Raw genomic sequence first — 17001 nt, forward strand, 5'->3', positions numbered from 1 at the left:
CACTAGACACTAATGATCATGTAATGGAGACACAAACATAGACAAACATGAAGTTCGAAAACCAAAAACAGAAAGATAAGAACAAGGAAGTTAAGGAATGAGTCCACCTTAGTATGGGTGGGGTCTTCCTCTTGAAGAACCAATGGAACGCCTAAGCTCCTCTATGTCTCTTCCTTGCCATTGTTGCTCCTCCCTCATAGCTCTTTGATCTTCTCTAATCTCATGGAGAATGATGGAGTGCTCTTGGTGCTCCACCCTTAATTGGTTCATGTCATGACTCAATCCTTCTAGAGAAGTGTTGAGTTGTTCCCAATAGTTGTTTGGAGGAAAATGCATCCCTTGAGGCATCTCAGGGATTTCTTGATGATGAGCTTCCTCATGCGTTTCTTGAGATCCATGAATGGGCTCTCTTGTTTGCTCCATCCTCTTCTTAGTGATAGGCTTGTCCTCTTCAATGAGGATGTCTCCTTCTATGACAACTCCAGCTAAGTTGCATAGATGGCAAATGAGATGAGGAAAAGCTAGCCTTGCCAAGGTGGAGGGCTTTTCGGCTACTTTGTAGACTTCTAGAGAGATGACTTCATGAACATCTACTTCCTCTCCAATCATGATGTTATGGATCATGATGGCCCGATCCACAGTTACTTCGGATCGGTTGCTAGTGGGGATGATGGAGTGTTGGATGAACTCCAACCATCCTCTAGCTACAAGCTTAAGGTCCAGTCTTCTCAATTGAACCAGCTTGCCTTTTGAGAGTCTCTTTTTCATTGAGCTCCTTCCACACATATATCCTTGAGGACTTGGTCCAACCTTTGATCAAAGTTGACCCTTCTAGTGTAGGGGCGTGCGTCTTATTGCATTATAGGCAACTTGAACGCCAACCTTACGTTCTCTGGACTGAAATCTAAGCATTTTCTCCGAACCATTGTAAGCCAATTCTTTGGGTTTGGGTTCATGCTTTGATCATGGTTCCTAGTGATCCATGCATTTGCATAGAACTCTTGAACCGTTAAGATTCAGACTTGTTGAATAGGAATGGAGAGAACTTTCCATCCTTTTCTTCTAATCTCTTGTCAGATCTCCGGATATTCGCCCTTTTTGAGCTTAAAAGGGACCTCAAGGATCACCTTTTTCTTGGCCACAACTTCAGAGAAGTGGTCTTGATGGGCTTTTGAGATGAATCTCTCCATCTCCCATGACTCAAAGGTGGAAGCAATTGCCTTCCCTTTCCTCTCTCTTGAGGTTTCTCTGGCCTTAGGTGCCATCAATGGTTATGAAAAAACAAAAAAGCTGTGCTTTTACCACATCAAACTTAGAATGTTGTTCACCCTGGAGCAAAAGAAAAAAGAATAGAAGAAGAAGAAGAAGATATAGAGGAGAGGGAGAGAGGTTTGGGTTTTGGCCAAGGGGGAGAAGAGAGGGTTGTATTGTGTGAAAATGAAGAAGGATGGAGGGGTTTATATAGTGGAGGGAGAGGGGTTTGGGTTTGGTCATTTAGGGTGGGTTTGGGTGGGAAAGAGATTTTGAATTTGAAGGTAGGTGGGGTTTATGGGGAAGAGTAGATGGATGTGATTGGTGAAGGGGTAATGGGGAAGAGAGATTGAGGTGATTGGTGAAGGGCATAATGTTATTGGATTGTGTGAATAAGAGAAAAGTGGGGTAGGTGGGGATCCTGTGGGGTCCACAGATCCTGAGGTGATCCTGTGGGGTCTACAGATCTTGAGGTGTAAAGGGTTTTTCATCCCTGCACCTTTTTAGGTGTGTAAAACGCTCTCTGTATGCAATCTTGGCATTTAACGCCAGATTGTAGCTTGTTTCTGGCGTTAAACGCCCAAATGTAGTCTGCTTCTGGCGTTTAACGCCAGCCTGATGCTTGTTTCTGGCGTTAAATGCCAGATAGATGCTTGTTTCTAGCGTTAAACGCCAGACAGATGCTTGTTTCTAGCGTTTAAACGCCAGACAGCTCTTCTTCCAGGGTGTGCTTTTTCTTCTGCTATTTTTGATTCTATTTTTAATTTTTGCAATTGTTTTGTGACTCCACATGATCATAAACCTAATAAAATATAAAAGAACAATAGAAATATAGATAAATAAAAATTGGGTTGCCTCCCAATAAGCGCTTCTTTAATGTCAATAGCTTGACAGTGAGCTCTCATGGAGCTTCACAAATGTTCAGAGCATGATGAGGGCCTCCCAACACCAAACTTAGAGTTTGAATGTGGGGGTTTCTCAACACCAAACTTAGAGTTTGGTTGTGGCCTCCCAACACCAAACTTCGAGTTTGATTGTGGGGGCTTTGTTTGACTCTGTATTGAGAGAAGCTTTTCATGCTTCCTCTCCATGGTTGCAGAGGAAGATCCTTGAGCTTTAAACACAAGGTAGTCCCCATTCAATTGAAGGACTAGCTCTCCTCTGTCAACATCAATCATAGCTCCTGCTGTGGCTAAGAAGGGTCTTACAAGGATGATGCATTCATCTTCATCCTTCCTAGTGTCTAGGATTATGAAATCAGCAGGGATGTAAAGGCCTTTAACCTTCACTAACACATCCTCTACCAATCCATAAGTTTGTTTTATTGACTTATCTGCCATCTCTAATGAGATTCTTGCAGCTTGTACCTCAAAGATCCCCAGTTTCTCCATTACAGAGAGTAGCATAAGATTTATACCTGACCCCAGGTCACACAGAGCCTTCTCAAAGGTCATGGTGCCTATGGTACAGGGTATTAAGAATTTACCAGCATCTTGTTTCTTTTGAGATAAAGTTTGCTGAACCCATGTATTTAGTTCACTAATGAGCAAGGGAGGTTCATCTTCCCAAGTCTCATTACCAAACAACTTGGCATTCAGCTTTATGATGGCTCCTAGATATTAAGCAACTTGCTCTTCAGTTACATCTTCAACCTCTTCAGAGGAAGAATAGTTCTTAGAGCTCATGAATGGCAGAAGGAAGTTTAATGGAATCTCTATGGTCTCTATATGAGCCTCAGATTCCTTTAGTCCTCAATAGGGAACTTGATGCCAGGGCATCTAGGCCAGTTTCACTGACCTTTTCTTTACTGTTTTAGGGTAGTTTCATGCATTTTCCTAGTGAATAAGGCAAGTTTTCGGTGAAAATACACTTACACCTTCATTTAAGCAACTATTGTGAATTTTGCATGATTTCATGAGATTTTTGCCAGAATTGCATGAGAATTTGATGATGCATAATCTCATGACTTTAGCTAGAGCTTTGATGCACTTTAATTGCTTGATTTCAGGACAAATGAAGCATGGAAGAACCACGTTAGCATTCACGTTAACTTAGTAAACGTGACTACTAACATGGGATGGCAAAGAACTTGCAACGTTAATGAGAAAAGTGATCACCAATAACACCTGCGAAGCCATTCATAGCTTACGTTAAGAGCCACGTTAACTAAGTTAATGTGGTACTTAACGTAGAAGAAAAATAATACTCCACGTTAACGAGAAACATGAACTCCAATAACGTTTCTCCTCAACGTTAGTGGTAAAAGTGAACACCACTAACATTGGGAAACTAGGCAATGCCCCACGTTAAGAGTCATGTTAACTTAGTTAACGTGAACTCTAACGTGGAAGAGGATCAACAACACCAATGTTAGTGACACTCATTTTTTTCACTAATGTTGGATCATTAGCATTGCCTACGTTAACTCTCACATTAAGATTGTTAACGTGAGTGTTAACGTGGAGTTGAATTCAAAGAACCAACGTTAGTGACACTCACTTTTGTCACTAACGTTGGGAGATGGCTTCATTACTACGTTAAGAGCCACGTTAACTTAGTTAACGTGGGTTCTAACGTAGGGACTTAAGGTAATTGGAGCATTAGTGACAAAGGTGAGTGTCACTAATGCTCTCAAAGGTGATAGAGACCCACGTTAAGAGCTACGTTAGCCAAGCTAACGTGAAATCTAACATAGGGGCAAGAGGCAAGCAACGTTAATGGAAAAAGTGATTCCCATTAACGTTTGTGAAAAGGGTCTCAAGCCAACGTTAATGGGAAAAGTGAGTCCCATTAACGTTGGCCAAGGATTGAGTAAGAAACGTTAGAAGTCACGTTAAGATTTCTAACGTTGGAATTAACGTGGGTATATAAGGGTGGAACGTTAGTGGAAAAAGTGAATGCCACTAACGTTCTCGCACTCAAAATATTACCCAACGTTATTCCCACTAAATGCCCAAGCCTAATTCTTATTTCTCTGCAAGCTGGGCCCACTAAAGATGAGAATTGCTTCAACTCAAGGTCCAGAGCCCACATCCAAGACTTGAAGAACTCACTAGAAGATCATGAGGAGTAGTATAAATAGGAGTAATTTTGAACTAGAGAGAGGCTTAGCACTTTTGGGAACTACTCTCTGCATATTTACTTTTCTGTACTTCTAGCAAGGATTCTTCTTTTCTGCCATTTTTGATTCCTAGAGCTATGAACAACTAAACCCCTTTCATTGGGTTAGGGAGCTCTGTTGTAATTTGATGGATCAATTATAGTTTTCATTCTTCTTCTTCTTTCTTTTCTCTTGATCTTACTAGAAAGCTTTCGATCTTAATTCAATTGGTTAGTTGTCTTAGAAAAGAAACTCTCCATAATTGGATTTTCTCTGAACCTTGGAAGAGGAATGAGGAAATCATGATAGAAATACTTTCTCATGTTGGACCAAATTGGGGTTTGGATGGATATTGTGACATTTAATCCTCCCAACACTTTGATTTGGAAACACATGTGGTATAATCAGTGACCACACTTTCATCTCTTCCCATGAGCAATTAAATCAAGGAATTGGGCAATTGTTCAAGCTTAGAGAGATTGGATTGCCAAAGAATTGGGATCCAATCACTTAAGATTGCCAAGGAGATTAATGAATGCATTGATTGAGGAAGAGATGAGAATGAACTTGATCCGGAGAATGCAACATCTCCTAAACCCAATGATCTCCCCATTTCTGATCTTACCCATTCTATTTACTTTCTGCCATTTAAATTCCTACTCATTATCCCAACTCCCCATTTAAGATTCTGCACTTTAATTTCTGTTATTTACTTCCTAGTCATTTAAATTCCTGCATCTCAATCTCAATTCTGTTTAGCTTAACTAGCATATTCTTCTAATTAAAGTTGCTTGACCAATCAATCCCTGTGGGATTTGACCTCACTCTATTGTGAGTTTTACTTGACGACAATTCGGTATACTTGCCGAAGGGAAATTTGTTGAGAGACAAGTTTTCATGCATCAAGTTTATCGCGCCGTTGCCGGGGATTGATTTTGAATCAACAATGATTAAGTTAGAAGATCACTAGATTGAGCATTTTTTATATATGTTTTGTTATTCGTTTTGTATTATTCAGTCAATTTACCTGAGTTCGTTTTTAATTTCTTCTTCACCCCCTATACCCTCTCTATTTTCTATTCTCTTTTTCTTAGTTGATCATAATTCAGCTCACTAACCCACTAACTGTTTGATAAATTGTATCACTCACACTAACAATCATTCTAACAAGAATAATCTTCACTATACCTCCTGTTGTGCAATCTGTTTGTTGTATGACAGGGAGAAGAGAAGGAGTCTCAACATCCTTTGATTCAGAACCTGAAAGAACCCTTTGGAGACTAAGAAGGGAGGCAAGAGGAAAGAGGATTGTTGGTGCTGAGGAAGAGGAAGAGTATTTCAAACCCAACATGGAAGAGAATTTGGAGAATAATCATGAAGAAGAAGCTCATAATCATGCCAGAGAAGGCGATGTAAACCGGGCTGGGCAAGAAAGGAGGGTCTTAGGATCCTATATCAACCCTAATTCAGGAAACTGTGGAAGCAGCATTCAGAAGCCCACCATACATGCCAACAATTTCGAGCTAAAATCTCAGCTCATCACCCTGGTGCAGAATAATTGTTCATTTAGAGGAGGTGCTCAAGAATATCCTAATCAACACTTGACCACCTTCTTGGGGATTTGTGACACAGTGAAGTCCAATTTAGTCCACCTGGATGTCTATAGGCTGCTCTTGTTCCCTTTTTCACTAAGGGACAAGGCATCCAAATGGCTTGAATCCTTCCCAAAGGAAAGCTTAACTAATTGGGAAGAAGTGGTGAACAAGTTTTTAGCAAGATTTTATCCTCCTCAAAGGATCAATAGGCTAAGAACTGAGGTGCAGACTTTTATACAACAAGATGGTGAGACACTTTATGAAGCATGGGAGAGATTCAAAGACTTGACAAGGAGATGCCAACCAGAGATGTTTAATGAGTGGGTTCAACTTCACATCTTCTATGAAGGTCTCTCCTATGAGTCAAAGAAGGCTATGGATCATTCATCAGGAGGCTCTTTAAACAAGACGAAAACCATTGAAGAAGCCATAGATGTCATTGAAACAGTTGCTGAGAATGACTACTTCTATGCCTCCGAAAGAAGTAACACTAGAGGAGTAATGGAGCAGAACCACATGGATGCACTGTTTGCCCAAAACAAGATGATCACCAAGCAGCTAGCAGATCTTACCAAGAAGGTGGAAGAGAACCAAGTTGCAGTAGCCATCACCTCATCACCAACTCAAGAAGGAGTAAACATAGGAGAAGAAGGTGACTGAGAACAAGCCAACTATGTGGGAAACTCACCTAGACAAGTCCATGATCCATACTCCAAAACTTACAACTCTGGATGGAGAAATCACCCCAACTTTGGATGGGAAAATCAATAAGACCAAGGGCAAGATCAGAGACGCCACAACTTCAACTCCAACAACAATGCTACTCATCAAAACACCTCATAGAGATATTACCAACGTCCATCTAACCAATCTTCTCAACCACCTAATCTCAACCTACCATCATTGACAGATGATAGGCTTTCAAAGATTGAGGCTCTACTTGAAAACATATGCAAAGAAGTCCAAGACAACAAAGTGTTTAAGGAAGAAGTGCGAGCTAATATCAAGAACCAAGGAGAAAACATCAAGAGATTGGAATCCCAAGTAGGGTACCTATCTCAACAAATTCCCAAACCCACTGATGGATTCTCTAGTGATACAGAGAAGAATCCAAGAGGAGAAACAAAGAACGTGAGATGGGAAGAATGCAAAATGATAACCACAAGTGATGAGGGGAGTATAAATGGAGTAGAACACCTTCAAAATAACCAAAAGGAAAGCCAGGAGGAAGGAAGCTATGCAACTCAGCTTACACCCAAGGAAGAGCTAAAGAAAAAGGAGGTAGTGAACCCATATGCACCTTTTCCCCACATGCTTAAAGGTGGTGTAGCAGGGAGAATGTACTCAAGGTTTCTTGATATGTTTGCATCTCTAGATGTAAATATACCATTCATTAAAGCCCTCCAACATATGCCTTTCTACATCAAGTATATAAAGGAGCTACTAGCCAGAAAAAGTCCATTGAAGGGGGGACAAATAATCAAGATGAACAGAGATTGTAGTGCTCTCATTCAACCAGGGCCACCCACAAAGAAGGAGGATCCAGGGAGTTTCCACATCCCTTGTGCCATAGGAGAAACAATGATTGACAAAGGGCTTTGTGACTTGGGAGCAAGCATCAACCTAATGCCTCTCTCCCTCATGAAGAAGCTTCAAATCAATGAACTAACTCCTATTGATGTAATTATCAGATTGGCTGACAAAACTCAAAAACAAGCAATAGGGGTGGTTGAAAATGTACTGGTGAAGGTTGGGAGCTACTATCTTCCCACAGATTTTGTTGTTCTGAAAATGGATGAGAATCCTATTTACCCCCATCATTCTGGGAAGACCCTTCCTAGGCACAGCTAGAGCACTCATAGATGTAGAACGAGGAGAGTTAGTGTTGAGAATACATGATGAGCAGCTCACTTTCAATGTCTTTAAACCCTCACAAGAAGCAGATCATGAAGACAATAAGTTGATGGAGGAGCCAAACAAGGAAGTACAAACAACACACTTGGAAGCCTCATTAGTTGGGAAGCCATATAGTAAAGAAGAACTATGTTCAAGGATGATCCAAGGGGAACCAGAACCATCAGAGTCATGCAAGATCAATAATAAGAATCCACTAGAGAAAGAATCCATAGAAAACAAGACAACAGCAATGGAAACAAAGAAGAAAGTTCCAAGGGGATGGAGAAATAAGAAAATTCCTACAAAAAATTTCTCACCAGGTGATGAAGTGATTTCTACATACTTTCCATCTATACCACCTCACCTCCCCACTATTCCATCTCAGCTTCCCCCAGTGTATACCATCAACAAAATCATGTCCTTAGAGCATATGGAGCTTATCAACAAAGCTAATGGACATAGGTTCACTGCAAGAGGGGAGGACTTCAAGCACTACCAACCACCTTGACAAGGGACAATCGTCAAGCTAATGACGTTAAAGAAGTGGTTCATGGGAGGCAACCCATGTTCTATGCTCTTCTTTTAATTCTCTAATAATAGTAACAAAACAATTTCCATGGAATTTCAATTCAACTTTGACATCTAATATAAAGTTCCTCTACATGCAACGTATAGTACATGATAAGTATGGTGTTCAAACACATCAATTGAGGTTTGAACACACCCTATGAGGAAAATTCATTTCCCAAACTTGTTGCACCTGTGATAAAAAACAAGTTTGGTGTACTAGCGTGCATGCTTGAGAAGCTTAATAATTGATTGAGTTGCATCTATGGAAAGCAAAAAAAAAAAAATATTGTTAGTTCACATTTTTTTCCCACCAAAAATTTCAAATAACCCATAGCATTTTCTTTTCGTATGTAGGGAATCAAAAAGGACATTGATAGCACCTGATAGGACAATTGAGGAAGGGAAATTCGGCCACTACACCAAGGGAATTTCACACTTGTCCTCACAGGGAATGTCCTTGGAAGTGTTGCCATGCAACATTGGGAGTGGACAATCTTAAGGACCGAACTAAAACCCCTTGGGAAGTAGTGTCTTGAAAGGATGAGAAAGAGTCATCTTGAAAACCAAATTACTCAATTCATAAATATGACGATCCTTGTGCTCACCTTGCACCAAACCCCAACCGTTCACCATCAAGACCGTGCAATTGATCTACACCATTCAACTACCACCACCCATCTATATAAAGAACCTTCACCAATCCAGCCTCTCTCAAAGATTCATTAAACGAACCTTTTCTCCTTTTTCTCAAAACACATTCCTTCAAGACTCATTCTACCTCAACCCAACCGAACTCCATCTTCAACACTTTAACCTTTACTATTCAATTCTCAATCATGGCAGCATCAAGCTTCAAGAGGCGAAGGGGAAAGGAACCAATGGAGCAGTCCTCCTTCGACACCGGGAGATTCAAGACAGCCTTCCATGAGATCGAGTTCGAGCGAATAAAGGACAAGAAGATACTGCCTGAATCAACCTTCCAGTTCGATGAAGATGAGTGTCCACAAATTTGGGAGAAGATTGAAAAGAGGGGTTGGAAAAAGCTCACTAACCCAGAAGCAAGAGCAAATGCAAACCTCATCAAGGAATTTTATGCAAATGTGGTTAGAGAAGACAAGACCACAGCCCCCACCTTCAAGAGCTATGTAAGAGGAATAGAGGTGGATTTTAGCCCCAATGCAATCACTAGAGTTCTCCACTTGAAATCCCCACGTTTTGTTGAGCTTGGTTACCAAGAAAGAATAAATAAGGGCGCCAACAATGATGAATTAGAAGAGATCGTGGGTGACATATGCATTGTGGGATCTGACTGGGAAAGGTATTCAGATAAGAGACCCCGGTTCATCAGGAGAGGAGACCTCATCCCGGAAGCCAAGGGTTGGTTTGAGCTTGTGAGACGATCTATCCTTCCAGCAGCTTCTGAGGTCAATATTACTCGAGCTACCATGGTACATTGCTTGATAAAGGGTGGAAGCATCAATGTGCATGAAATTATAGCTGAAGGAATCCAAGAATCAGCCGAGAAGAAGGATTCAGGTGCTAGACTTTGGTACCCCAGCACCATCCTTAGATTATGCATGAAAGCCAAGGTAGTCTTTGAGGACAGCAATCCAACTTGGATAGGTCTTGGGAGATCACTTACACTCCAAACCTCATTTAAGGAAGAGGACATCAGAAGAAGCACAAGGGGAAGAGCCTTTCCAAGGAGAACCTCAACCCATGAAATATCATCAAGAAGGATATCATGACCCAACCAACATCAACTTGGGTCACATCCGAGGAGCCATTGATGATTTTTCAAGGATATACATGGAAGGACAAGAACAACAACTGCAACTTCAATTTCAGAGAATGGATCGGCAAGAGGAAATGCTAACAAATTGGATGAATCAACAAAGGGAATGGCAGAAACAGCTAATGGAGCAGCAACAAGAGCACTATTCCCAGCTTACTCAAGCCATCAATCAAGTGTCTGAAAGGCAAGAAAGCCAAGATAAACACCTCCAGGAACTCAATCAACGACAGATGAATCAGATGAAAGCATTCAACGAATTTAGTGCGCTAAATGAAGGAAGGCAACTGCATCGAGAAGAATTCAGCATCAACACTCAGGCAAAGTTAAATTATGTGGTTAAGCATATGCATCACTTGCACCCTGACATCCTAAGCTATGAGACAGTTCGTAAGAACTTAACTGAACAAGAGGAAGGGAAGGTGAAACAGCAAAAGGAAGCATTAAAGAAGAAGATGGAAGATGCTGGTTTTTGGAAAAAGTTGATGGAGAAGCGCAAGGGGAATGGAGACTCAAGTAATCAAGGAGAATCCCAAGGGAGCAGAAGAGAAGAGCAAGCCAACAAGTGAAAGGTGGTGAAGTTCATTCTTAGTACTTTCTTTTTCAAAGCTTTAAATAAGGAAAATCATGTATGAAATAGAACATGCTTCCATGGTAGCTTAGGATTTTCAATTATGCATTTAAGTTTCATTGCTTAGGTTTATGTTATTGAGCCTAATGTCTTGAATGCTCACTTTCATCCTTTTTACTTGTATGCTTGTCTCTTTAAGTTAATCAAAAAAAATGTTATGGGAACAACAAGAGTGGAGTCATTTTGTGAAGTGCATTCTGAATGTTTGTGGTAGGATGATTAGTAAGCTAAGTTGGTTCACCAAGAAAGGAAAGAAAACAACTATCCATCCTAAGTCCTATGTTTGAGACACATTCTTTGAGGCTAGCTAACCAATAAGATCCCAACAAGAAAAGAAAAAGAGTAATTCAAATGAAAATAAGAAAGGAAACACAATAAGAAACAATGCTAGGCACCAAGGGTTTCAAAATTGAGGCATGTGTCTGTGGTGTTTATGTACAAGGGATATACTTGGATGAATAAGCTCTTAGGGGTGCCTTATCACTTGGTAACTTGGATTAACTAATCCGGGATTATCAGCTGGAAGTCCACTATCAAGAGTAACCCTTGTTACAGAGCACTTAGTAACCTAAAAGAGGTGCTGGACACCAAGGTCTCAAGAAAGAAGAATAACTAACCATGTGCCTGTGGTGTGTATGTATGAGGGAAAGAGACTTGAGGGAGTAAGTCCTTAGGGGCGTCTTAACACCTAGCACCTTAAAACCAACTAGTTTGGGAGTGTTGGCTGAAAGCTTATCATAAAGAGTCGCCCTCTTACAAAGCACCTAGCAAAAAGAAAAATAAACTTTGGAAAAAGAAGAGAAGGATCAATAAGAAAGAAGCCTCAAGGGATGCAATCAAGAGAGTGACTAGGGATCTGATAAAGGCTTGAAACCTAAAAGGAAAGAACCTAAGTTGCTATGCATGAAACTCCATGAACCAGGAATGCTACTTCCATTTTATCTTCTTGTTCTTTCATTTCATTTTTCTTATACTTCAATACTTGCTTAGGGACAAGCAAGCTTTAAGTTTGGTGTTGTGATGCCAGGGCATCTAGGCTAGTTTCACTGACCTTTTCTTTACTATTTTAGGATAGTTTCATGTATTTTCTTTGAGAATAACGCAAGTTTTGGATGAAAATACACTCACACCTTGATTCAAGCAACTATTGTGAATTTCACATGATTTCATGAGGATTTTGCAAGAATTGAATGACAAATTGATGATGCATAATCTCATATGAATTGCATGAGAATTTGATGATGCATAATCTCATGACTTTAGCTAGAGCTTTGATGCACTTTAATTGCTTGATTTCAGGACAAATGAAGCATGGAAGAACCACGTTAGCATTCACGTGAACTTAGTTAACGTGACTACTAACGTGGGATGGCAAAGAGCTTGCAACGTTAATGAGAAAAGTGATCACCAATAACGCCTGCGAAGCCATTCAAAGCTTACATTAAAAGCCACGTTAACTAAGTTAACGTGGTACTTAACGTAGAAGAAAAAGAGGACTCCACGTTAACGAGAAACATGAACTCCAATAACGTTTCTCCTCAAAGTTAGTGGTAAAAGTGAACACCACTAACGTTGGGAAACTAGGCAATGCCCCACGTTAAGAATCACGTTAACTTAGTTAACGTGAACTCTAACGTGGAAGAGGATCAACAACGCCAACGTTAGTGACACTCACTTTTGTCACTAATGTTAGATCATTAGCATTGCCTACGTTAACTCTCACATTAAGATTGTTAACGTGAGAGTTAACGTGGAGTTGAATTCAAAGAACCAACGTTAGTGACACTCACTTTTGTCACTAACGTTGGGAGATGGCTTCATTACTACGTTAAGAGCCACATTAACTTAGTTAATGTGGGTTCTAACGTAGGGACTTAAGGTAATTGGAGCGTTAGTGACAAAGGTGAGTGTCACTAATACTCTCGAAGGTGATAGAGACCCACGTTAAGAGCTACGTTAGCCAAGCTAACGTGAAATCTAACGTAGGGGCAAGAGGCAAGCAACGTTATTTGAAAAACTGATTCCCATTAACATTTGCGAAAAGGGGCACAAGCCAACGTTAATGGGAAAAGTGAGTCCCATTAACGTTGGCCAAGGATTGAGTAAGAAACGTTAGAAGTCACGTTAAGATTTCTAACGTTGGAATTAACGTGGGTATATAAGGGTGGAACATTAGTGAAAAAAGTGAATGCCACTAACGTTCTCGCACTCAAAATATTACCCAACGTTAATCCCAGTAAATGCCCAAGCCTAATTCTTATTTCTCTGCAAGCTGGGCCCACTAAAGATGAGAATTGCTTCAACTCAAGGTCCAGAGCCCACATCCAAGACTTGAAGAACTCACTAGAAGATTGATGAGCGGATAATTTATAAGCTTTTTGGCATTGTTTTTAGTATGCTTTAGTTAGTTTTTATTATATTTTTATTAGTTTTTATTTAAAATTTACTTTTCTAGACTTTACTATGAGTTTGTGTGTTTTTCTGTGATTTCAGGTATTTTCTGGCTAAAATTGAGAGACTTGAGCAAAAATCTGATTCAGAGGCTAAAAAGGACTGCGGATGCTGTTGGATTCTGACCTCTCTGCCCTTAAAGTAGATTTTCTGGAGCTACAGAAGCCCAATTGGTACGATCTCAATTGCGTTGGAAAGTAGACATCCTGAGCTTTCCATAAATGTATAATAGTCCATACTTTGCCTGAGATTTGATGGCCCAAACCGGCGTTCCAAATCAGCTCAAGAATTCTGGCGTTTAACGCCGGAACTGGCACAAGAATGGGAGTTAAACGCCCAAACTGGCACAAAAGCTGGCGTTTAACTCCAAGAAAAGTCTCTATACATGAAAGCTTCAATGCTCAGCCCAAGCACACACCAAGTGGGCCCGGAAGTGGATCTTTATAAACCCTAAGCTACTAGTTCTTTACAAATAGGACCTTTTGCTATTGTATTAGACATCTTTTGATCACTTTAGATCTTAGGATCATCTTTGAACATCTAGTTCTTAGATCATGGGGGCTGGCCTCACGGCCATGCCTAGACCTTGTTCTTATGTATTTTCAACGGTGGAGTTTCTACACACCATAGATTAATGTTTGGAGCTCTGCTGTACCTCGAGTATTAATGCAATTACTATTGTTCTTCTATTCAATTCAGCTTATTCTTGTTCTAAGATATCACTTGTTCCTCAACTTGATGAATGTGATGATCTGTGACGCTCATCATCATTCTCACCTATGAACGTGTGCCTGACAACCACCTCCGTTCTACCTTAGATTGAGTGGATATCTCTTGGATCCCTTAATCGGAATCTTCGTGGTATAAGCTAGAATTGATGGTGGCATTCAAGAGAATCCGGAAGGTCTAAACCTTGTCTGTGGTATTCTGAGTAGAATTCAATGATTGAATGACTGTGACGAGCTTCAAACTCACGATTGTGGGGCGTTAGTGACATACGCAAAAGAATCACTGGATTCTATTCCGACACGATCGAGAACCGACAGATGAATAGTCGTGCTGTGACAGAGATTGAGAACTGACAGATGAATAGCCGTGCTGTGACAGAGCGCGTTGAACATTTTCACTGAGAGGACGGGACTGTAGCCATTGACAACGGTGATGCCCAACATACAGCTTGCCATGGAAAGGAGAAAGAAGGATTGGATGAAGACAGTAGGAAAGCAGAGAGACGGAAGGGACATAGCATCTCTATACGCTTATCTGAAATTCTCACCAATGAATTACATAAATATCTCTACCTTTATTTTATGTTTTATTCATCTTTTAGTCATTAATCCTCCATAACCATTTGAATCCGCCTGACTAAGATTTACAAGATGACCATAGCTTGCTTCATACCAACAATCTCCGTGGGATCGACCCTTACTCGTACCAACAATCTCCGTGGGATCGACCCTTACTCGCGTAAGGTTTATTACTTGGACGACTCAGTGCCCTTGCTGGTTAGTTGTGCGAAGTTGTGATAAAGAGTTGAGATTGCAATTGAGCGTACCATGTTGATGGCGCCATTGATGATCACAATTTCGTGTACCAAGTTTTTGGCACCGTTGCCAGGGATTGTTTGAGTTTGGACATCTGACGGTTCATCTTGTTGCTTAGATTAGGTATTTTTCTTCAGAATTTTTAAGAATGAATTCTAGAGTTTCAAGGTGATGTTCTTATCATCACCAAAGCTGATTGATTCTCATCAATTTAGCTCTTGAATGCAATGTCCTGCTAAAGCTTGGCTAGCCATGTAATGTCCTACTGAAGCTTGGCTAGCCATGTCTAATCTTATTAGACTAAAGCTTTAGACTAACATTGCATGATTCCTGGAATTCTCATTAAGAATTTTGATATCCTTATTTTTCTTTTCCATATAATTTTTGAAAAATCCAAAAAAAAATTATAAAATCTTAAAACCAAAAATAATTTTATGTTTCTTATTTGAGTCTAGTGTCTAATTTTGAGTTTGGTGTCCATTGCATGTTTTTAGTCTTCTAATTTTCGAAAATTACATGCATTATGTTCTTCATTGATCTTCAAGATGTTCTTGATGATTTCCTTGCTCTGATCTTTAAATTCTCTTGTTTTGTGTGTTTAGTTGTTTCTCATATGCATTCTCAATTTGTTAGTGTCAATAGTATGCAAACTTCTAAGTTTGGTGTCTTGCATGCATTGTTTATTTGATTTTAGTTGCATTTTGAGTATTCCTCATCATTAAAAATTCAAAAAAAATTCTTAATTTATGTCTTTTCAAGTCAATAATACAGAGAATTGAAGATTCAGAACATACAGCAGAGGAATTACACAGAAAAAGCTGGGCGTTCAAAACGCTCAGTGAAGAAGGAAAACTGGCATTTAAACGCCAGCCAAGGTACCTGCTGGGCGTTTAACGCCCAAAAGGGTAGCATTTTGGGCGTTAAATGCCAGAATGGATACCATTCTGGGCGTTTAACGCCAGGATGGCACAAGAGGGAAGATTTTGTTTTTAATTCAAAATTTTTTTAGTTTTCATAATTTTTCAAAATCAAATCTTTTTCAAATTATATCTTTTCAATCATATATTTTCAAAATCAATTTCTTTCCATTTTCAAAAATACTTGCTAACAATTAATGATCTGATTCAACATTTCAAGTATGTTGCCTTTTCTGTTGAGAAAGGTTTAATGTCTGAATCATATCTTTTAAATTTCTTGTTAGCCAAGTCATTAATTTTAAAAATCAAATCTTTTTAAATTGTTTTTCAATCATATTTTTTCAATCATATCTTCTTAATCACATATTTTTCAAAATAGTTTTCAATCATATCTTTTTGCTTTCTAATTTCAAAATCTTTTTTTAAATTTCACTTAATTTCTTTCCCAATCTTAGTTTTCGAAAATCAATTACCATTTTTCAAAATTTTTTTTAACTAATTCACTTTAATTTTTGGAAATTTCTTTTCCTCTTCTCACATCCTTCTATTTATAGACTAACACTCCTCCTCAATGCACAATTCGAACTCTATCCCTCTTGATAAGTTCGAATTCTTCTACCTTCTCCTTCTATTTTTCTTTTCCTCTGACACATCAAGGAATCTCTATACTGTGACATAAATGATTCCATACTTTCTTGTTCTCTTCTCTTTCATATGAGCAGGAGCAAAGACAAAGGCATTCTTGTTGAAGCTGACCCTGAACCTGAAAGGACCTTGAAGCGAAAGCTAAGAGAAGCTAAAGCACAATTCTCTGTAGAGGACCTAACAGAAATCTTCAAAGAAGAAGACATGGCAGCCAAAAACAACAACAATGCAAACATTGCAAGGAAGGCGCTAGGTGACTTTACTGCACCTACTCCCGACTTCTATGGGAGAAGCATCTCCATCCCTGCCATTGGAGCAAAAAACTTTGAGCTTAAGCCTCAATTAGTTTCTCTAATGCAATAGAATTGCAAGTTCCATAGACTTCCATTGGAAGATCCTCATCAGTTTTTAGCTGAATTCTTGTAAATCTGTGACACTGTCAAGACCAATGGGGTTGACCCTGAGGTCTACAGACTTATGCTATTCCCTTTTGCTGTAAGAGACAGAGCTAGGATATGGTTGGACTCACAACCTAAAGAAAGCCTGAACTCTTGGGAAAAGCTAGTCAATGCTTCTTTGGCAAAGTTCTTTCCACCTCAAAAATTGAGT

The 17001-nt window shown here is 39.7% G+C and overlaps 1 non-coding gene across 1 annotated transcript; it reads right to left on the reverse strand.

Annotated features, from left to right (window-relative positions):
- Window positions 1-6153: 6153 nt before the first annotated feature.
- On the reverse strand, window positions 6154-6261 carry LOC127742316 (small nucleolar RNA R71). Its single transcript, XR_008003504.1, has one exon. It is a non-coding gene; the product is annotated as a small nucleolar RNA R71 (small nucleolar RNA).
- Window positions 6262-17001: the final 10740 nt, after the last annotated feature.

The sequence above is a fragment of the Arachis duranensis genome, chromosome 9 (genome assembly GCF_000817695.3).
Source record: "Arachis duranensis cultivar V14167 chromosome 9, aradu.V14167.gnm2.J7QH, whole genome shotgun sequence".
Classification (NCBI taxonomy): domain Eukaryota; kingdom Viridiplantae; phylum Streptophyta; class Magnoliopsida; order Fabales; family Fabaceae; genus Arachis; species Arachis duranensis.